We start from the raw sequence: 22,814 nt of genomic DNA, 5'->3' as shown, positions 1-22,814 counted from the left end.
TGCATGGAGTTTGCATGTTCTCCCCATGCATGCGTGGGTTCTCTCCGGGTACTCCGGCTTCCTCCCAAATTAGAAAAGCATTACTGTTAGGCATCTGACGATCCTACCCATGGGATCACTAATCACATCATTAATCACGTGTTTAGGAGCTGTTTCAGACCAGCCACAGCCACAGAAGCAGCCACCAGTATTCAGACGCGTGGTCGGAAACTTCTCCACTACACTTTTGAAAATGCAATATGCAATACACTTCTCCAGGTCTTCATAGCGCGTCCTGTCCGTCTCCTGCCCGATCTCTAGGGGTTCATAGTAACTGCATGGAGTTTGCATGTTCTCCCCATGCGTGGGTTCTCTCCGGGTACTCCGGCTTCCTCCCAAATTAGAAAAGCATTACTGTTAGGCATCTGACGATCCTACCCATGGGATCACTAATCACATCATTAATCACGTGTTTTGGAGCTGCTTCAGACCAGCCACAGCCACAGAAGCAGCCACCGGTATTCAGACGCGTGGTCGGAAACTTCTCCACTACACTTTTGAAAATGCAATATGCAATACACTTCTCCAGGTCTTCATAGCGCGTCCTGTCCGTCCCCTGCCCAATCTCCAGGGGTTCATAGTAACTGCATGGAGTTTGCATGTTCTCCCCATGCATGCGTGGGTTCTCTCCGGGTACTCCGGCTTCCCCCAAAAGTCCAAAAGCATGACTGTTAGGCACCTATCCTACCCATGGGATCACTAATCACATCATTAATCACGTGTTTTGGAGCTGCTTCAGACCAGCCACAGAAGCAGCCACTAGTATTCAGACGCGAGGTCGGAAACTTCTCCACTACACTTTTGAAAATGCAATATGCAATACACTTCTCCAGGACTTCATAGCGAGTCCTGTCGCTCTCCTGCCCGATCTCCAGGGGTTCATAGTAACTGCATGGAGTTTGCATGTTCTCCCCATGCATGCGTGGGTTCTCTCCGGGTACTCCGGCTTCCTCCCAAAGTCCAAAAGCATGACTGTTAGGCACCTGATGATCCTACCCATGGGATCTATGACTAATCACATAATTAGTGATGTGATTAGTAATCACATCACTATATATATATATATATATATATATATATATATATATATATATATATATATATATATACAAAAAAGCACAGTGTATGTGCTTTTTTGAGCACATACACTGCTCAAAAAAATAAAGGGAACACTTAAACAACACAATATAACTCCAAGTAAATCAAACTTCTGTGAAATCAAACTGTCCACTTAGGAAGCAACACTGATTGACCACGGGGACCCTCGTCGGCTTCAGTCCTTAGGACTTAGTAAAGATCCGTCCAGAAGAATCGGATCGTTCCTGAATGTTATATCACTATATTGCAGACTTTGGTCACAGCGTTGTCCCATATATGCGACACCTCAGTCAACACCTCCACACAATAATTCAGCGCATGAGTGACAACTTTTTTTCATCAGATGCAACATGTGTCTCTGAACAGCTAGCTTTGCTAGCATCACGTCCACAGATCTTACCTTTCTTTAAGCTTTCCTTCCAAGTGACGCTAAAAGTTGTACGAAGTCCCACCGTCTGTGAAAGCGAAGCGCTGCTATTTTACATGTCGCCATATCTTATGATTTATGCAGCTATTATCGATTAAACAAACATCTCCTGCCGCTCAGAGGAAACCACTGCGCATGTCTGGAGCTCCGCGTGCGAGTAAAGGTGGAGCCGATGGGTGACAACAGACACTAAGTCACGTTATTGCTTGGATTTTACGGCGCCACCTTAAACCCCTGAACTTCACATTTTAACGGAAAAAAGCGCAACGAGACTTGGATGTAACGAGTAACGCGACAGTTTTGTAGAAATGTAGTGAAGTAGAAAGTACAGATACTTACTGTAAAATGTAGTGGAGTAAAAGTAGAAAGTCCCCATTATTAAATCTACTTAAGTAAAGTACAGATACACGAAAACTCTACTTAAGTACAGTAACGTTACTTCCCACCACTGGTGGTGAGTTATATATTAATGATGTAAACCTATGTTTAAGTTTGTGTCCTTTGAATATTGCAATATTAAGTATTGACGTTTTGTTTGTCTTTTTTTTTTAACGTTATTTACAGTTTAACCGGCATGTCCGCGTAAAGCACTCGGCAATAAAAAGAACAGTTACAACATCAACGGCTATCTTATGTTCTTCGTAACACTATACGACACGGACGTGGCTGACCCAGAAGATGTCGCCTCTTATTTCAGCAGTATATCTCTACCTTCTGTCACGGGAGAGGATCGTGCCTTCTTAGATGCTGCTATCACTCCGGAGGAAGTTTGGGCTGAAATTAAATCTATGCCAAACAGAAAATGTCCTGGACCCAACGGGTTTCCGTTGGAATTTTTTAAGTCATTTTGGCCTGAGATTCAACCAATATTCATGCCCGCTGTTGATGACATTTTGAGAAATGGCATCCCCCCCCCTCATGGAGACACTCCTCCATTAGTTGGCTTTTAAAAGAAGGTAAAAGTCCTCTGCGTTGTTCCTCCTTTAGACCTATTAGTTTACTTAATGTCGATTATAAAATTGTGGCAAAAGTATTAGCCCGGAGATTGGAAAACATCCTCCCTAAAATAAAAAACCCAGATCAGGCGGAGTTTATAAAGATGAGATATGGCACAGACAATATACGACGCGTTCTTAATGTTGTTCAGTATACTCACAAAGAGCCAACAGTAATTGTTTCCCTCAATGCCGAGAAGGCTTTTGACCGTGTTGAATGGCCGTTTCTTTTTCAGGTGTTATATAAATTTGGTCTGGGCCTAAATTTGATCAATCTGGTTAAAAGTTTTTACTCAGACCCAACAGCCTCAGTTAACACAAATGGTTTGATGTCTGAGCCCTTCAAGAATCATAGCGGTTGTAGGCAGGGGTGCCCCCTTTCACCCTTATTGTTTACATTGTTTATTGAACCTCTGGCCGAGATCACCAGGACTAATCCAGATGTATCTGGAATTAATATAGGCAGTAGAAACCATGTGATTTCATTACTCGCAGATGATGTGCTTTTGTATCTGTGCAATCCTGAGAAATCAATTCCAGCTATCCTGGAGTCTATGGCTACATTCAGTGATTTGTCAGGATACAAAATCAACTTAGGAAAGTCTGTCGCCACTGTTCTGTCAGATAGCCATGCGTTGTCAGATTGTCATACGCGTATGACAATCTGATGGCTATATCTGTCGGATCATCATACGTTGTCAGATCGCGATACACGTAGGACAAACTGACAGCTATTTCTGTCAGACAATTGTACGCTATGATCACCATATTTTATATTTAATCATCTTTATTAAGTCAGTGTTAGACCGTCATACAGCTGCTAATGTAATAACACTTTGTTATTAGCGACTGTATGACTTCCTGATTTCTCAGTTAACCTGTCTGATTGTCATACACTTTATTATTAGCTACTGTATGACATCCTGATTTCTCAGTTAACCTGTCTGATTGTCATACACTTTATTATTAGCTACTGTATGACATCCTGATTTCTCAGTTAACCTGTCTGATTGTCATACACTTTATTATTAGCTACTGTATGACATCCTGATTTCTCAGTTAACCTGTCTGATTGTCATACACTTTATTATTAGCTACTGTATGACATCCTGATTTATTAGTTAACCTGTCTGATTGTCATACACTTTATTAGCTACTGTATGACGTCCTGATTTATTAGTTAACCTGTCTGATTGTCATACACTTTATTAGCTACTGTATGACGTCCTGATTTATTAGTTAACCTGTCTGATTGACATACACTTTATTATTAGCTACTGTATGACTTCCTGATTTCTGTTAACCTGTCTGATTGTCATACACTTTATTATTAGCTACTGTATGACATCCTGATTTATTAGTTAACCTGTCTGATTGTCATACACTTTATTAGCTACTGTATGACGTCCTGATTTATTAGTTAACCTGTCTGATTGTCATACACTTTATTATTAGCGACTGTATGACTTCCTGATTTCTGTTAACCTGTCTGATTGTCATACACTTTATTATTAGCTACTGTATGACTTCCTGATTTCTGTTAACCTGTCTGATTGTCATACACTTTATTATTAGCTACTGTATGACATCCTGATTTATTAGTTAACCTGTCTGATTGTCATACACTTTATTAGCTACTGTATGACATCCTGATTTATTAGTTAACCTGTCTGATTGTCATACACTTTATTATTAGCGACTGTATGACTTCCTGATTTCTGTTAACCTGTCTGATTGTCATACACTTTATTATTAGCTACTGTATGACATCCTGATTTATTAGTTAACCTGTCTGATTGTCATACACTTTATTATTAGCTACTGTATGACATCCTGATTTCTCAGTTAACCTGTCTGATTGACATACACTTTATTATTAGCTACTGTATGACATCCTGATTTATTAGTTAACCTGTCTGATTGTCATACACTTTATTATTAGCTACTGTATGACATCCTGATTTATTAGTTAACCTGTCTGATTGTCATACACTTTATTATTAGCTACTGTATGACATCCTGATTTATTAGTTAACCTGTCTGATTGTCATACACTTTATTATTAGCTACTGTATGACATCCTGATTTATTAGTTAACCTGTCTGATTGTCATACACTTTATTAGCTACTGTATGACATCCTGATTTATTAGTTAACCTGTCTGATTGTCATACACTTTATTAGCTACTGTATGACGTCCTGATTTATTAGTTAACCTGTCTGATTGTCATACACTTTATTATTAGCGACTGTATGACTTCCTGATTTCTGTTAACCTGTCTGATTGTCATACACTTTATTATTAGCTACTGTATGACATCCTGATTTATTAGTTAACCTGTCTGATTGTCATACACTTTATTATTAGCTACTGTATGACATCCTGATTTATTAGTTAACCTGTCTGATTGTCATACACTTTATTATTAGCTACTGTATGACATCCTGATTTATTAGTTAACCTGTCTGATTGTCATACACTTTATTATTAGCTACTGTATGACATCCTGATTTATTAGTTAACCTGTCTGATTGTCATACACTTTATTAGCTACTGTATGACATCCTGATTTATTAGTTAACCTGTCTGATTGACATACACTTTATTATTAGCTACTGTATGACATCCTGATTTATTAGTTAACCTGTCTGATTGTCATACACTTTATTAGCTACTGTATGACGTCCTGATTTATTAGTTAACCTGTCTGATTGTCATACACTTTATTATTAGCGACTGTATGACATCCTGATTTATTAGTTAACCTGTCTGATTGTCATACACTTTATTAGCTACTGTATGACATCCTGATTTATTAGTTAACCTGTCTGATTGTCATACACTTTATTATTAGCGACTGTATGACTTCCTGATTTCTGTTAACCTGTCTGATTGTCATACACTTTATTATTAGCTACTGTATGACATCCTGATTTATTAGTTAACCTGTCTGATTGTCATACACTTTATTATTAGCGACTGTATGACTTCCTGATTTCTGTTAACCTGTCTGATTGTCATACACTTTATTATTAGCGACTGTATGACTTCCTGATTTCTGTTAACCTGTCTGATTGACATACACTTTATTATTAGCTACTGTATGACATCCTGATTTATTAGTTAACCTGTCTGATTGTCATACACTTTATTAGCTACTGTATGACGTCCTGATTTATTAGTTAACCTGTCTGATTGTCATACACTTTATTATTAGCGACTGTATGACTTCCTGATTTCTGTTAACCTGTCTGATTGTCATACACTTTATTATTAGCTACTGTATGACATCCTGATTTATTAGTTAACCTGTCTGATTGTCATACACTTTATTAGCTACTGTATGACTTCCTGATTTATTAGTTAACCTGTCTGATTGTCATACACTTTATTAGCTACTGTATGACTTCCTGATTTATTAGTTAACCTGTCTGATTGTCATACACTTTATTATTAGCTACTGTATGACATCCTGATTTCTCAGTTAACCTGTCTGATTGTCATACACTTTGTTGTTAGCGACTATGTAACTTCTTGATTAATACCAATGACATCAGTTGTATAATGCAATATATTTAATATAGAACATTTTACTTCTGTATTTTTAATAATCCACACTATCACTGGTGGGGTAAAACTGTTTAATTGATGTTACACTTTTCACATTTGAACATGTCACCCATGTCTGTGGCACATTCTTTGTGTGTCCACCTTGAACAGTTGTCACACTGTATCTGTGAAGTGGACAGAAAAAGAAAACAGTTATGAGTTAGCAAGTGTAATGTGTTTGAAGTGTTAAATTGTACAGTTTAATTGTTTACCATGTCAATGATGTTCTCTGTTGCATTATAATGAAGCATGTTGCATGCCACACAGTACTCTTCCACCTTGTCTGGGAACAAATAAAGGCATTTTGAGTGTACTTTACCAAAAATAGTCAAGTACTATCTCTTTATATTCTGTTGACAAGCCATAATGTTCAACTAGTACATAACAGAAAATACTGCAATTTAGTATTTCATATATCTTTGGATTTTTTTAATGCTTTGGACTGTTCCTGCATGGCCTATGGGAAAATTTGTTCTTTTTGGAATGAGAAATTCTGTGATATGCTCCTAAACCATCTTGTGTTTTTGATTGTTAGAATATTAACAAAAACTGACCAACAGGTTTCACACAGACTTCCACAGTTCCCTGAACAGGGGAACTGGTTCTTTATACCCAACATTAATATAATTTTTTGTGTTCTGACCAAAAACTTCTTAGAATCATAGCTGTCCAAAGCTATAAATCTCCGAACATTCACAAAAAAAAAACCTTCTAATCTACATGTTTATGAATGTACATCCAACAATACAATTCTTGAAATACTGCAGAAAACGCAACAGCGAGTTTAAATGCAATTGACAGATCCCAATTTTTATTGACACACTGGTGGACACCATGTCCTTCCTGGCAACGCATGGTGGACACAGGGACTTCAAGTGACTCAAGAACATCTCCTGTCTTTTATTAATTGAGGCAAAAGTCACACAGATAGTGACTGTTGGCTACATAACCCAGGGGCTGTACTCGGGTATGTGATCTGTGAACCAGAAAAGCCTTCATGTTCCAAAAGCAACCTCAATTTGCAAAATCTTAATATATGTAAATGTGAAGCACATATAAAAACAAACTTAACATGAATGCTTTTCATATACATTAATAAAGATAAAGATTTATTTCGAAGGTGAAACACTGGTTTTGCCCCAGTTTCAGTGTGGGTAATACCCATACCAATACGGTTTCTGCTTGTACAGTCTGGTAGCGTGAAGAAAAAAAACGATAAGGAAAGTTAAAAAAATAAACAAATAATTCAAATTCAACATTTAAGAGTTTTAAGTAATCCTAATAAGTAAACCTATGTGTCGAAGTCCTATCTGGAAAGCCATCACTGTATCCAAGCTAGCAGACGTGTTATCCAACCCAAAAATATCAATGAACTGGGGAACGTGAATTTAAACGGGGCTTGTTTTGTAGTTTACTGCAGCTGCAGCAGCATTAAATTTGATTTATTTACTTACTTTTTATTGGGTCTTGTTTTTTCTTCTCGCGTATGACGAGCTGACGGCTCCTCTCGATATCGCAGACCTCCTGCAGAATGCGCATGCGTGCGCATGCGCACTTACTACATGTATGCTATTCTGACATGTATGGCTATCTGACAGAACACCACCCCTTTCAGCATCCCCCAGAAAGGTTGATGCAATCTCCCTTTCAAATGTCTATGAGAGGCTTCAAATATCTGGGTATTTTTGTTACACCTGATCTCAATTATCTCTTTGAAACTAATTATTCACCTTTAATTCAGAAGATAAAATTTTATTTAATAAACTGGGCTTCCCTACCAACGTCTTACTTAGTAAGAATTAAAACTACAAAAATGAACAGCCTTCCGTGACTAAACTATTCATAGCAAATTCTTTCCTGCTACTTATCCTCTGCACACTTCAAATCACTAAATTCTTATTTATCTCGCATTATCTGGGACAATAAACAGCCAAGAGTCAAGTTTTCTATATTAACTAAACCAAAACATCTTGGAGGGCTATCATTACCATCCCTGCAATTTTATTATTGGTCAGCACAACTTAAAATCATATCAAATTGGTTTATGAATAGAGGGAACTCTTTATGGTTTGATCTAGAAACTCAGTCTTATGCATTACTCACTTGGCTGTCCAACAGTTTGACTACTTGGAACCAGGCCCGGGAATGTCTGTCTGTACTTTGTGTATGTAGGCTACATGTATGTTTTTATGCGAATACTGCAGTGCTCCTTGTTGATTTATGGTGGGTTGTTTTTGTTTACTTCTGTTGATGTTTTATACAAAGTTATAAAAATCAATAAAAAAATAAAAAGAAAGTGAGACTGGGGGAGGCAGAGTCTTGCAGTAAAATCGACGGGAGTATGTGTCCATGGACCTATCATGAGAAAAATAAAGACATTTCTGTTCATTTAGCCTGTATTTAACAGATGAGACAAAATGGTAATTTATTTTGTTAAATTTATTGTTTTATGAAAAATTTAGCCCTTCATGATAAATTTTGCTGAACGATAAATTGTCCCAGAAGGTACTGCGATTAACGATGATATTGTTTTGAAACCATTTTTAATTAATATAATGGTGTTGGCATAATACAAGAACATTCTCAAAGATCAATAAACTTTAAACGCTGGAAGTGGAAAACATTTTAAATGGTATACATAAAGCGAATAAAATGAATTATGAAATCTCTGGAAACAAAATTGTCTTAAACGTCTAACTAAAGAATTATCCAGTTTTTGGAAAAACGATAAATAATGCAAACTGAAAATATTGGGTTTGTTTTAATTTACTATATAATGAACTGATTTATTGTGACGGGCCTATCAATCAATCAACTTTAGATTAACTCAATCGATAACTTTCATCCCTTCTTAAAACACAAATGATGAATTTATGCTAAAGTAGATCAAGACTTTAGTCAGGTAAGTCGAGGAGAGTCACCAGAGAGTCGAGAAGAGTCACCAGAGAGTCGAGAAGAGTCACCAGAGTCGAAAACTAGAGTCGAAAAGAGCCACCAGAGAGTCAAAAACCACCAGAGTCGAAAAGAGCCACCAGAGAGTCAAAAACCACCAGAGTCGAAAAGAGCCACCAGAGAGTCGAAAACCACCAGAGTCGAAAAGAGCCACCAGAGAGTCAAAAACCACCAGAGTTGAGAAGAGCCACCACAGAGCCGATAAGAGTCACCAGAGAGTCGAGGACAGACACCAGAGAGTCGAGAAGAGCCACCAGAGAGTCGAGGAGAGCCCCCAGCGAGTCGAGGAGAGCCACCACAGAGTCGAAAACCACCAGAGAGTCGAGGAGAGCCCCCAGCGAGTCGAGGAGAGCCACCAGAGAGTCGAAAACCACCAGAGAGTCGAAAACCACCAGAGGGTCGAGGAGAGCCACCATAGGGTGGAGAAGAGCCACCAGAGAGTCGAGGAGAGCCACCAGCGAGTCGAGGACGGCCACCAGCGAGTCGAGGAGAGCCACCAGCGAGTCGAGGACGGCCACCAGCGAGTCGAGGACGGCCACCAGCGAGTCGAGGACGGCCACCAGCGAGTCGAGGAGAGCCACCAGCGAGTCGAGGACGGCCACCAGCGAGTCGAGGAGAGCCACCAGCAAGTCGAGGACGGCCACCAGCGAGTCGAGGAGAGCCACCAGCGAGTCGAGGAGAGCCACAGGCGAGTCGAGGACAGCCACCAGCGAGTCGAGGAGAGCCACCAGCGAGTCGAGGACGGCCACCAGCGAGTCGAGGACGGCCACCAGCGAGTCGAGGAGAGCCACCAGCGAGTCGAGGACGGCCACCAGCGAGTCGAGGAGAGCCACCAGCGAGTCGAGGAGAGCCACCAGCGAGTCGAGGACGGCCACCAGCGAGTCGAGGACGGCCACCAGCGAGTCGAGGACGGCCACCAGCGAGTCGAGGAGAGCCACCAGCGAGTCGAGGAGAGCCACCAGCGAGTCGAGGAGAGCCACCAGCGAGTCGAGGAGAGCCACCAGCGAGTCGAGGACGGCCACCAGCGAGTCGAGGAGAGCCACCAGCGAGTCGAGGACGGCCACCAGCGAGTCGAGGAGAGCCACCAGCGAGTCGAGGACGGCCACCAGCGAGTCGAGGACGGCCACCAGCGAGTCGAGGAGGGCCACCAGCGAGTCGAGGACGGCCACCAGCGAGTCGAGGACGGCCACCAGCGAGTCGAGGAGACCCACCAGCGAGTCGAGGACGGCCACCAGCGAGTCAAGGACAGCCACCAGCGAGTCAGGCAGCCTGCAGCGATTCGGGAAGCCAGCAGCAAGTCGAGGACGGCCACCAGCGAGTCGGGTAGACTGCAGCGATTCGAGAAGCCAGCTGCGACTCGAGAAGCCAGCATTTACAAGGGGGTAACCAAAAGTTTCCAGGATGACGCTGCTGCACGCGCAGTTTTTGTAGTCCGCTAGTTATTTGTTCGACCACGCATTCTCAATCAGTGTGCCAAGCGGTGTTGATGTGGAAGGTTTCGTCTACCTGCAGTGAACTTTCTTGGAAGAGCTGTTTTGTCCAGCCGTCGTTTTTCTTCATGGAGAAGTTCTATGAGCAGCGCATGGCTGAAGCTTTGGTTCCTGCTCGGGGAAAGAAGCAACAAAAACCGTTCAAATGTTGAAGACATTTTACAAGGATGACGCTATGTGTCGAGCTCAAGTTTACTCGTGATTCACCCACTTGAAAAATGGTTAAATGTCAATTGAACATCAACTGCTTTTTTTTCCGAAGCATGAAGCAAAACTTCACAGCTGTGCTGTGAAGCCGGAAAAAAGCAGTTGATCAATTGACATTTCACCATTTTTAAAGCAGTGCGAACCACGAGTAAACTTGAGCTTGACACATAGCGTCATCTTGTAAGCGGTCTTCAACATTTGAACGGTTTCCGATGCTTCTTTCCCCGAGCAGGAAGCAAAACTTCAGCCGTGCGCTGCTCATAAAACTTCTCCATGAAGAAAAACGACGGCTGGACAAAACAGTTCTTCCAAGAAAGTTCACTGCGGGTAAACGAAACCTTCGACATCAACACCGCTTGGTACACTGATTGAGAAGGCGTGGTTGAACAAATAACTAGCGGTAGAATCGTGTACTACAAAAATTGCGTGTGCAGCAGCGTCATTCTGGAAACTTTTGGGTACCCCTCGTAGAGAAAGCACCAGTTTTAAAGACCAACCCAGTGGAACTAGAATATCCATAACGGGACAAAATATCTCAATGTTCCCGACTGGTACATGGTCTTTAAAACTGTGCCTGTCCGTGCAGCGACTTCTCTCACAGCTGATGTTGGCTTCTGCTTCTTGTGTTCTGCCTGCCCTTGTCGAAGCAGAACAACTTCGTCCATCGCCTCTGCTTTCTGCTTCATCAGGATCTTGATTCTTCTTTGATTGGTCCGCTGCAGGCCGCGGAGATTGTCGAGCTCTCCCCAAAGATCGTCCATCTCTCTAGCCTGATGGTCTATCTTCTCCTCGGATGTTTCTAGCTCCGTCCGGTGATCCTGACATTCTTGCTCTCTCTGGTCCAGCTGTGCAGAAACTGACACCAGCTGCTCCTGGATAGCGCTGTACTTGCTTTCCAGGAGGGTATATTGTGCTTGCAGGCGACTAGGCCTGCAAGGGCGAGAGTTTAAGCTCTCGACTTTTTGCCGGAGGGCTTCGACGGTCTGTTTAAGCTCCTCGTTTTCTTGCTCTCGTGTTCTGTCCATCTCGTCTGCAGTGTTCTTCTTCTGACATGTACAGCAAATGAGTTGGCATTAAAAGGAGTCATTAGTGATGTCATAGAGCATGAGTGACATCACTGGTACATCAAAGCCACTAGAAGCCTGTTGTGTGTGGGTGTGTGTTCTGTATTTGATGCCTTGTGGGACCATTTTACTGGTATACAGGGGTGAGGGCTGTCTGCTCCTCTTCCGTGCATCAGAGCTGGCTCTGCAGCCATGTAGCGATGGCTTATTTTGACACACAGACCAACAAAACTGCTACAAACACTGCACACACACTCACGAATTCCAACTAACACACTTATTGTCTAAAAAACTCATCCGAAACACTCCTAGTAAAATCCAAAGCGTCGCTGCTCTCCGGTCTCTTCCCGTCTCCAAAACTCTCCAGAGCATCTCGCACCACAAGTCTCCTCTCTCCCGGGATGGGGGTTGGTGTTCCCGCTAAATCCTGAATATACCCAATTTGGGTTGTCTTGGAGTTTTGGAGCTTTTTCCTGTCTGGGAACGAGAATACGACCTGCTGAATGTGACAGGTCGCCTGTGACGGTCCGACCAGTAAAACAAAAGGACAAAGGCATATATAAAAAAAATATGTTCTATTTATTTTTTCCAATTAATATCTTAACAAAAAGGTTCAACAACAAATCTAAAAAATATATAACAAAATGGGCCCAAAAGAAATCAACTAAGGCAACATAACTCAAGGTAACAAACCAAAGACTGACCTAACAATGAACATACAGGGGAATTTCTACAAACAGGCTAGCCTACACAAACGAGGAGGGGTAGGGAAGGAGACAAAGACAAATAATGTATAAACATAAATGACTAATTCAAAGTAAAACATTTTAACTTTATCACAACTATAAAAACCAAAATAACCTAATACCAAAAAGGTTTTAGCAATTATGCTATTAGTGGAGAGAGGCAGATTGTTTCACATCAAGTCCCCTGCTTCCAGCAGCCTGATGGATTGTTCCACTTCCTGGTTTTCTTTTCAGCCAACCCCCTTCTGCCAGCCAGTCCTTAAACTCAGCAAAAAAAATTAGTAACGATCTTAAATAAACATAAGGTGTTTACTAAATGTGTGCACCCAAATTAGTGAACAACCTAATGCAATAACCACCACCAAAGAAAAATATATTATATGAAAACATTTAAATAATTACTAACACTGAGGAAAAGGTGGAGGAACCTCCACATCGCCAATCAAAAAGCGCGGTGACGTAAGAACACAGGGGAATCCCAAACAGCTGACATATTGCGCAACTGAGTCGGGTGGATATCGGAGTTAATATGTGGAAATGTTTATTATTAAATCTAAAGGTCATTATTATGTTTATTCAGTTAAAAATGTTAACTATGAAAAAACATATTCACCTCCAAATCATAGTGCAGCAAACAGAGCGGCTGCTCCCGTCGTCTTTTATCCACCGCCTTTTCTTTTCGTTACGTCTTTTATCTCTTAAAATGACTCCACAAATTATCACTATTGCTTCTACATTGTTATCCGTGTTTGGTTATTCTAAATTTCCGCTATGTTGGGGTTTAACTGGATTATCCTCTGGAATCGGGATGTTCGTGACTGGAATTGGTTCGTGTTGCTCCTGCCTTGGACACACGAACCGATCGAACCTGTTGGACTTTTATCAGCTCTGTGGTCACAGAGGTTTGGAGAATCGGCTGACAATTCTTAAATCTTTGTCTAAATCAGACTTAAGACCAGTGGTGGAGAAAGTACTCAAAAAATTTACTTAAGTAAAAGTACAAATACACAGTCAAAAATGTACTTAAGTAAAAGTCAAAGTACCACATTAACATTTTACTTAAGTAAAAGTAAAAAAGTCCTGGCTTTTAAAAATACTTAAGTATTAAAAGTAAAAGTACTTGCTGAATGCATTACCTAATCGCTAATATCATTAAGTGTGCCGATTGTATTTAATTTTAATACATCAGAAATGTGTCATTTTAATGAACACTACCACAGATTAAACATGTTCTTATTGTGTTTATTCTCTGTAACAGTTTAGTCTTAGATATGTGATTCTATGAATCATAATTTCAGGGATGGAAACATTTTGTCTCGTGTCCTAACATAGCATGAACTTCATTAGTCACATTTATTTAGAAAGAAATCTAACTGAAAGGTGATGTAAAGAAGGTGCGGGCGGGGTGGAGGACATGCAACCAAGGAGCCATGTAGCAGAGTTGTAGTCAAGACCACCAAACCCAAGACCAGTGCCCCGCGCTAAATGACACAATAACATTAAGTTTACCCATCAAAATTGGTTCTCAGATTGATCTGAAAGATCCACATTCCCATAAAAACACCTAGATATTAAATACTAAGAGCTGAAATATATTTAACCAGTATCAATTAAAACTCACTTCATTCTGTTTTGCTTTCATCGCTGTGCTACAATCCGCAGATGTCTCCTGCTATTCCTAGAAAAATAAGCCCTGGGCGGTTGCCCATATTGCACATGTCAGAAACCACAACTGAAACATCGCAATTAACGGTAAATAAAGTTCAACTATGAACACTGTCCAACGGCGCAACAAGTAACTAAGCAGAAGGAGCACCGTGACTGTTTTCATCCTCCCTCCCACTGCGATGTTTGCCACCATGACAGGAGACGAAATCAATCAATGAGCAATGAGCATGCTCTGTGTTCATACGTTCAACTTTTACTTATTCAGCGATTAAATGAATGTCTATATATATATATATATATATATATATATATATATATATAGCTACCGCAGTGTACACAAGAACAAAGAACGGCTCTCAGTGAGGCTTCAGTCCTTAGGACTTAGTAAAGATCCGTCCAGAAGAATCGGATCGTTCCTGAATGTTATATCACTATATTGCAGACTTTGGTCACAGCGTTGTCCCATATATGCGACACCTCAGTCAACACCTCCACACACTCATGCGCTCATTCAGCGCATGAGTGACAACTGTTTTTCATCAGCTGCAACATGTGTCTCAGTACAGCTAGCTTTGCTAGCACAGATCTTACCTTTCTTTAAGCTTTCCTTCCAAGTGACGCTAAAAGTTGGACGAAGTCCCCACCGTCTGTGAAAGCGAAGCGCTGCTGATTTTACATGTCGCCATATCAATTTATGCAGCGCTATTATATTATAGACAAACATCTCCTCCCGCTCAGAGGAAACCACTGCGCATGTCTGGAGCTCCGAGTGCGAGTAAAGGTGGAGCCGATGGGTGACAACAGACACTAAGTCACGTTATTGCTCGGATTTTACGGCGCCACCTTAAGACCCTGAACTTCACATTTTAACGGAAGAAAAGAGCAACGCGACTTGGATGTAACGAGTAACGAGACAGTTTTGTAGAAATGTAGTGAAGTAGAAAGTACAGATACTTACTGTAAAATGTAGTGGAGTAAAAGTAGAAAGTCCCCATTATTAAATCTACTTAAGTAAAGTACAGATACACGAAAACTGTACTTAAGTACAGTAACGAAGTACTTGTACTTCGTTACTTCCCACCACTGCTTAAGACTCAAGCTCTACTCATCTCCTCTCGACCGCAGCCCAAACGTTCTGACGCTGGTCGCTATGGTAACGTTTACCTATCCCTTCAAAATAAGATACAGATGCGCCACAAAAACGAACATTTTACTTGTCCCCACCATTTGTGAGAGCGAAGCGCTGCTTATTTTACTTGTCGCCATACCAATTTTTGCAGCGCTATTATATTACTGACATTAGATGGGTCACAACAGACACTAAGTCACGTTATTGATCGGATTTTACGGCGCCACCTTAAATCCTTGAACTTCACATTGTAACGGAAAAAAAGAGCAACGCGACTTGGATGTAACGAGTAACGCGACAGTTTTGTAGAAATGTAGTGAAGTAGAAAGTACAGATACTTACTGTAAAATGTAGTGGAGTAAAAGTAGAAAGTCCCCATTATTAAATCTACTTAAGTAAAGTACAGATACACAAAAATTGTACTTAAGTACAGTAACAAAGTACTTGTACTTCGTTACTTCCCACCACTGGTGTGAGTGTGTGTGTGCATGGTTGTGTGTCCTGTGTGTCTCTGTGTTGCCCTGCGACAGACTGGCGACCTGTCCAGGGTGAACCCCGCCTCTCGCCCGAAACGTTGGCTGGAGATGGGCACCAGCAACCCTCCCGACCCCACTGAGGGAAAAAGGGTGCAAGAAAATGGATGGATGGATGGAGAAAGAGATTTTGAAAAAAAAAAAAAAAGATTAAGATAAAAACATACTTTTGTTACGGAATTTAAAAGCGCCTGCCGTCGCCGGACTCCGCCGTCCGTTTAACACGGGTATTATCCAGGCCCCGTCGCCTAACAGGACAAGGTCTCCAACCTTGCAGCACCAGGCTCCGTCCACCTGTCACGCGAATTTTTGCGCTAGGACTTTGCCGTCCTCCACGGATTTTTGTGCACTATTTTTATGTCCACTACTGCTGGGACCTTGTGCTAGTTGATTACTATATATTTCACTTCTACCTGCAATTTAATGTCTTCATATGGTAAAAAGCCACATTAACAGAACCTAAATGGATTTTTATCATTCTTAAACAACCCCAATCTCAAAAATGGAATAGTGGTATCATAAGACTGCTATTCATGAATTTCTAAGCTATTGGTCATGTACTGTATGTTTTGGATGTTTATCTACGCTTTAGTTTTTGCTATTATTTACAAGTTGAGGATAGTGGTAGTGCACCACCAGCAACTTCCTGTGTGAAACAGGAACTGAGATTCTTCACAGCTTCCTGGTTGTTATCTGATGTATGCAACAAAGTTTAACTTAGATTGTGATTATCAGACTGTGCTACAGTCTGATAACCACAACAGAATCTCACTTTAAAAATACAGTGGCATAAGCATTTCTAAAATTGTTAAAAGCAACACAAAACTGAAAAACTGATGTTAATTTCAAACTACTTTATTAAATATTTGCTGTATGGATGATAATTTTCACTTTTAGTTTGAGGAAACAGATAAATTCTCTGAGCAAAACATTTGTTTTTCTTGTGTTGCAACTGTTTTGCATTTCTAAAACGGTCTTGCTTTTGAAATTTCATGTTTTTATTTGGCAAAAAAGCAGAATCTTGTTTCCTCTGATCCTCATTAAACCACATTCTGTTCCTAAGGTGACTCATGCTGTAGTCACCAGAAGCTTAAATATACCCAGCTTGTGTTTCACACAGCTATCTGGCAAAAACAAGTTATCATTTAGCTCCTGTTTTATTTTCTGCAAAATTCATTACTAGCCTCTTCACTGGACGTTAAATTAGCTGTATGCTTCAAGATTTCATTTAATGTTCTGTCTCATAGCACTCCTATTGTATAATCTGCTTCTCTCCGTTTCACTTTTATACACCAGTGAGCGTGCAACTACAATCTTTCAGGCTCAGAGTTAGGAAGGACATGACAGCAGAGAACGCAAAGCTTACAGAATAGGATGTTCTAGCTGAGATTTATTTGGCCCAAAGGACCCACATTTGGATGCACCAGAATACCACTGTCACAATTTTCAAGTGTTTAGTCAGAGTTCAGCTTTACTTTTAGTGAAACGCCCAAATGCCATATCCACACCAATTTAAAACCTGTATGCTGGTGAAAAATTTCACAAGAGTTCAATGAATGGATTCTGAACATATCATTTTACTTGTCACTCCTTCCAGCTGAGCACACACTATGTGCTCATCATTCAGACACCTTGTGAAACCGTTTTTCACTCCATGAATTTTTCAGCGTAATTCTGTTTCTTTCATCTTTTAGTTCACTCACATCTGAAATAAAGTAATTGGCATGTTTAAACATCTTATATGAGGAGTTTCAGTCATTCTGCAAGTAGTTCACTGTTAAAACAGTCATAAAAAATCTTTTATTTTATCATTCCCAATACAGTACTTAGATTCAGAATCTGAGATTCCCTTTTGCTCATCGGAATAATAAAACTCATTTTTTCTTCCACTTCACATAGTCTTGTTTCCGGTCTCAGTCACTCACTGCCTCATCTGAAAGTGATCCCCAAGGTCTGCCCTGTGTCGAGATGTGTCTGTAAGCTAAAGAGACGGTTAGAAATTAAGCTGTATATTTAAGAAAATACCAGTTCAGGGAACAGCCACTGTTACCAACTTACTGCTATTGGTTAATCTGCACATTATTGCAACAGATGCTCAGGAAGAAAATATGTTGTAGAAGTGACATATTTATAACTCCAAATTAACTTTTTTTTATTTGTTCTTTTCTGTTTTGAGTTTTCATAACTCTCACTTTTAGCCATTTGGCCATAAAGATAAGTCATGGTAAAACAAGTATTTTAAAACATTTTTCAAAGTGTAGTGAAATGGAAAATAGAAATGTAGTGAACATTTTAGATTCATGTCTCATGCAGTCTGGATACAGAGAGAGTGGTGACTGCAGCTGGCAGGGAGCGGAGTGCATGGATGGAGGCAGGACAGGTGTCATTACAGGCAAAGTCACCTGCTCATTTGAAGAGCAAGACCTGATGCATGTTCCCATGGCTCATTTTGCTGGACAAAGTTGATAAATCTGTCATTTTTATAGTAAAAAGCCACTAGAGGGTCTGAAAACTCTAAATCTAGCTTCAAACTAACTTTAAATTAACATCAGGATGGAGAGCTATCAAAATAAGCTTCACAACTGAGATCAAGTTTTATAGAGATTGGAGCCCTTTTAACAGTTCAGTAATTGTACATTCACCTATTTTTTTATTTTTCTGGGGAATGTCACCCCAATGTTATTCATGGCAAATTGTGATTTTTAGAAGAATATTTTAAGAAAAGGCAGCTTGAGATGCCACTTGACATTCTGAGCTAAGTGTAGGACCGAAATCCAGACAGGGTAGTGGAATAGTCATATGAACCATTATTTAATGGAAAAAGGCATACTTACAAATAAATATAAAAACAAAAAAATGAGCTAACAGGGACCATAGAAAGTTACGAGATGCAACAGAAGGAACCAGTGGTGAGTCCAGGGGGCATAAATCTACAGAGGAGGGTGTGGAGATGACAAAAGAACTGATTACAAGTAACTGAGTGCAGCTGGGGAATGGAGTGAATGTGACTGATGAGGAAATGACTAGCAGCTGGGAAACGGGAGTAAATGGCAAAACAACAATGGAACCAGAAAAAAATCTAAACAATCGCAGAAATAAATCCTAAACATAAAAAAACAAAAAACAAATCCAATACTCAACAATGCGAAATAACTAAACTAACAAAAGGAATAAACTAACATGGAAGGATAAAATAAATACTAAATGCAACAAACCAAATTGGTAATGCAATATGTTTTCATGTGAAGGCTTTTGCTGAAATGATAATGCTAGCATTGGCGCTCACGATTGACGAGCACTGCCCTGTTACCAAGCAATCCCATCCAGTCAAACCTGTCACCCAGCTACCCAAACAAGCATCAGGATACTTGAACAGAAAAAGTTGGCATATAGTGAAAAAAAAATGTTTTTGAAGTAATTGTTTCAACAAGACAACAAACCCAAACACATAAGTGAGCAACATCTTGGTTCCACACCAAAACAGTAATAAGAAGGCAGTCCAATACCTCAGGTTTAATCCACTCCAACATTTGTCGGGTTACACACACAAAAACGTTGTTTTTCACATTTTTAGTATATTAATAAAAGCAATTACAAGACCACGTTTCCACTCACTATTTGTGCTACGGTCCTATTATTTTCAACCAACTATGTGTTATTCTGTTGGTTTTCTGTTTTGACAATACAAAAACAAATGGAGTTGGAGCAGCAGCAGCTGTTTCTGCAGTAACAGTATTTGCCATGTCAGTTCCAATGTTCTCATATCAAGCCCGTGTGGACGACAGGACTCCACTCTTGGGCTCAGGTCTGCTGCATCTCTCCCCTGTTGCTTTATAATGAGGACTGACTCAAGCAGAGATTAACTGTGATCTGGCTTTCGTTAACCCCCAGAAGCTTTAGCTATAGATGAAACATTTTACTATGGAACTATAAGGTGGCTGGCTATTTGATTTGCTCAGTTCATTAAGTCTGTTGATGAAAAATACAGCCAATTAGGGAAAAAATGAACATATGACTCGGAAAACTACTCCTAATTACAGAAGAACAAATGAACGTCTTTGGAGGAAAATCTTGTTAGAGCAAAATTAATGAAATTTTCAAAGGATGCACATAAGACCAACGTTTGGTGCTTAATCATTAAACAGTGAGGCAGATGGTATCTCTTTAAGTATTTTTCTTCATTAAAACTTTTTTAATCAATTTTTTTACTCTCAGGCCTTTCTCGGGTTTTGTGTTTATTGTGAATTTTCTCTTTCATTGAAATAACCAACAAAACCCACATGAAATTGCACAATTAAGACCTTCTTAGTGCTCTCACCATTGCAGATGTGGCTTTTGGGAGCTGCTGCCCAAACATCGTTGGCATCTTCCACGGCAGCGTCTTACGCTGAGGTGGCTAAGGCATCTGGTTTGTATTCCCTCTTGGCACTTCCCTTTGCACATTTTTCAGCCACATCCCATAAGGGCAAAACCACAAGACAGCCCCAAAATGACCTGGAGAGTGCTGCTGAAGTGAGAGACTCCTGGGTTTCCAACCTTGAGCTGCTGTCCACACGACCCAATCTTGGACAAGTGGAAAAGCATGAAAGGATAGATGGAAGGCTGTTGTTGCTTCTCCACATCAAGGCAGAAACTTATGGTGGAGGCCCAGGAGCCTCCAATGTATTTACAGGAAAATTCTGCACTATGGACATAGTCCTACCAAGACCTAAGTGTAGACGTGATAGCTGGAAAGATGACATTGCCAAAAACATTGCATCGTGTTCTTGCATGCCACTGCATCCTGATGTGGCCTGGATGCAGTCCCCTGCTTGAAGAAGGTTTACCAAAGTCACAAGCCAACCTACCTAAGCTATTCTAGCTGCGTATGAATAGTTTAGGTAGATTGTGGAGCATTTAGTGAGTTTTTAGCTGTGATAATTGACCCTCTGCTGCTTATTTGCAGTTTTAATTAACATCTCACTTTTTAAGACTATCCAATTCTGCTAAACAGTGCATAATTTCCTGCAGGGGATCCTTTTGCGTCAAAGTGAACTGAGTAAATCGTTTCCACTTATTTGGAAAAAGGCTGTGATTTCAGTGCTAAAAAGCTCCAGATGTGTCGATGTTGTGTTGCCTTTTTGAAAGATCCCGGCCTTTGACTGAATGGTTGTCTTGAAAAGGGGATGGATAGCTGGCTGTGTTTTCTACATTAACAGGTTTTATAAATAGTGTGTAAATAGCCTAAAAACCCAATGGCCCCCAAACAGTCCAAAGAAAACACCAACTTACCCAAATGTGATTGTTTGAGAAGATTATCAGAAATGGTTGGAGGATTCTAACAGTGTGACAGAATGCCCTGCTTAAAGCCTGGGCCTGTTTTAAAAAAATGCTTAATGGGTTTATTTTGGAATGAAAAACCAATTTCCCACTTTACATTGCAGTGGAAACATTGCACTATATTAATAGTTTCTTTAATGTATTTTATAAAACTGATTAACAGAGATAGCATGGCTATCGTTATTTTTCTTGGTTCAGTTTAATTGTCTGAAGTATTACATAGAGTTTATTCTTGGTTTTCGACGGGAACATTCTTAACCCTCTCACCGAAGACATTTGCTTAATCTGTTGAGCTTTTTAGCCTTGTACTTTAGCCTCATCTTTAAAGTGGAAGAAAACTTTGTTGATGCCTTTAGCTTTCTTTGAGCTGCACACTTTACACTGTTTTTTCCACTTGTCCTTTAGCACCATCTAAGGAAATGGCTGAAAGACAATTTTGGCACATCATTAAGTCAGTTCATTTTGTAGCAGTTGTGAACCAGGCTTCGCCTAAACCTCAGGTTTAACTCCAGAATTGTATCGAGATGCATTTATGTGTCTCCAATCTCTTGATCTCCAATCCAAACCACAGCGATGACTCACGGGTAAATGAGCTGAAAGAGGTGGGGTGGGTAAAAGGCCAGGGTGGGTGTGTGGGTCAGAGAGCAGACAGATTAAGTCGCGGAGAACGATTTGCGGCGGGGAATCGGAGAGCCATAGCTTGACTGAAGCTGTGGGTGCTGGAGGGCTATCAGGCGCTGCAGTCATCTGGAATAACAAACAGAGGCGAGCATGGATGGTGGTCTCTACTGTAAAGGCCTTTTATAGTAGATCCTTCCCCGCAGATGAGCGAAAGAAGATGAATTTGCGCTCGGCTCTGGAGAGCCTTTGGGAAGGCTTCCAGCACAGGTCTGGAGAGAATAAAAATTACTGCTGGATGAACTCTTGGGAAGAATGAAACATTGCATCCATTCACATTTGTCAGACAGACAGTTTGTTAACTTTAATGTTTCTGCCTTGCACTCACACATCCGTCAAAGTCATTATTCAAACCTATGTATACAGTACCAATCAAAACATTGAATACACATACCTATTCATTCTAAACTGGAAGGTGTGTCAATCTGACATTGCTTTGCTTTGTTTCGTTCTGTAAAAAAAACAAACAAAAAAAGCAAATTAATCAACTGCTAAAAATAGAAAAAATACAGATTTTCTTACTTTAGAATTTTAATGTTGCATTGTTCTAAGATAAAGGTCTTAAAGTCCTCGAAAATTCTCAAAGCCTGGATTTGAAGGTCCCTGCTCTATGACATTCAAAAAGACCTTGATTTGATCGAACTAGAGGAGCTTTCTTGAAGGCTTTATTCATCGAACCTGACTGTAGTTGGAGTCCAGCAAACATGTTTCAGGTGTTTTTTCATGGTTGGACACACCTGATTATAAATTGTAATATACTAAAGGGACGATTAAATAAGTTGACTAAGGCTATGTTCATATAACAGGTCTTAATGAGCTGAAATAGGTGGATTGGAAATTCCAAATGGAACATTCCAAA

The 22,814-nt window shown here is 40.3% G+C and overlaps 1 long non-coding RNA gene across 2 annotated transcripts; it reads right to left on the bottom strand.

The window, feature by feature from the left end:
• Positions 1 to 5,773: 5,773 nt before the first annotated feature.
• On the bottom strand, positions 5,774 to 7,767 carry LOC145548121 (uncharacterized). 2 transcript variants are annotated; one of them, XR_014084413.1, is made up of 4 exons: positions 7,624 to 7,767; positions 6,382 to 6,452; positions 6,050 to 6,294; positions 5,774 to 5,807 (listed from the first exon to the last, which is right to left on the bottom strand). It is a non-coding gene; the product is annotated as an uncharacterized LOC145548121 (long non-coding RNA). The 2 variants fall into 2 exon arrangements; XR_014084412.1 differs by lacking the exon at positions 5,774 to 5,807 and having other exon boundaries at positions 6,118 to 6,294; positions 6,382 to 7,767.
• Between the last annotated feature and the right edge of the window lie 15,047 nt (positions 7,768 to 22,814).

Source organism: Poecilia reticulata, chromosome 17 (assembly GCF_904066995.2).
Source record: "Poecilia reticulata chromosome 17, P_reticulata-male-v2, whole genome shotgun sequence".
NCBI classification, from domain to species: Eukaryota; Metazoa; Chordata; class Actinopteri; order Cyprinodontiformes; family Poeciliidae; genus Poecilia; species Poecilia reticulata.
This window is presented reverse-complemented; position numbering and strand designations above follow the sequence as displayed.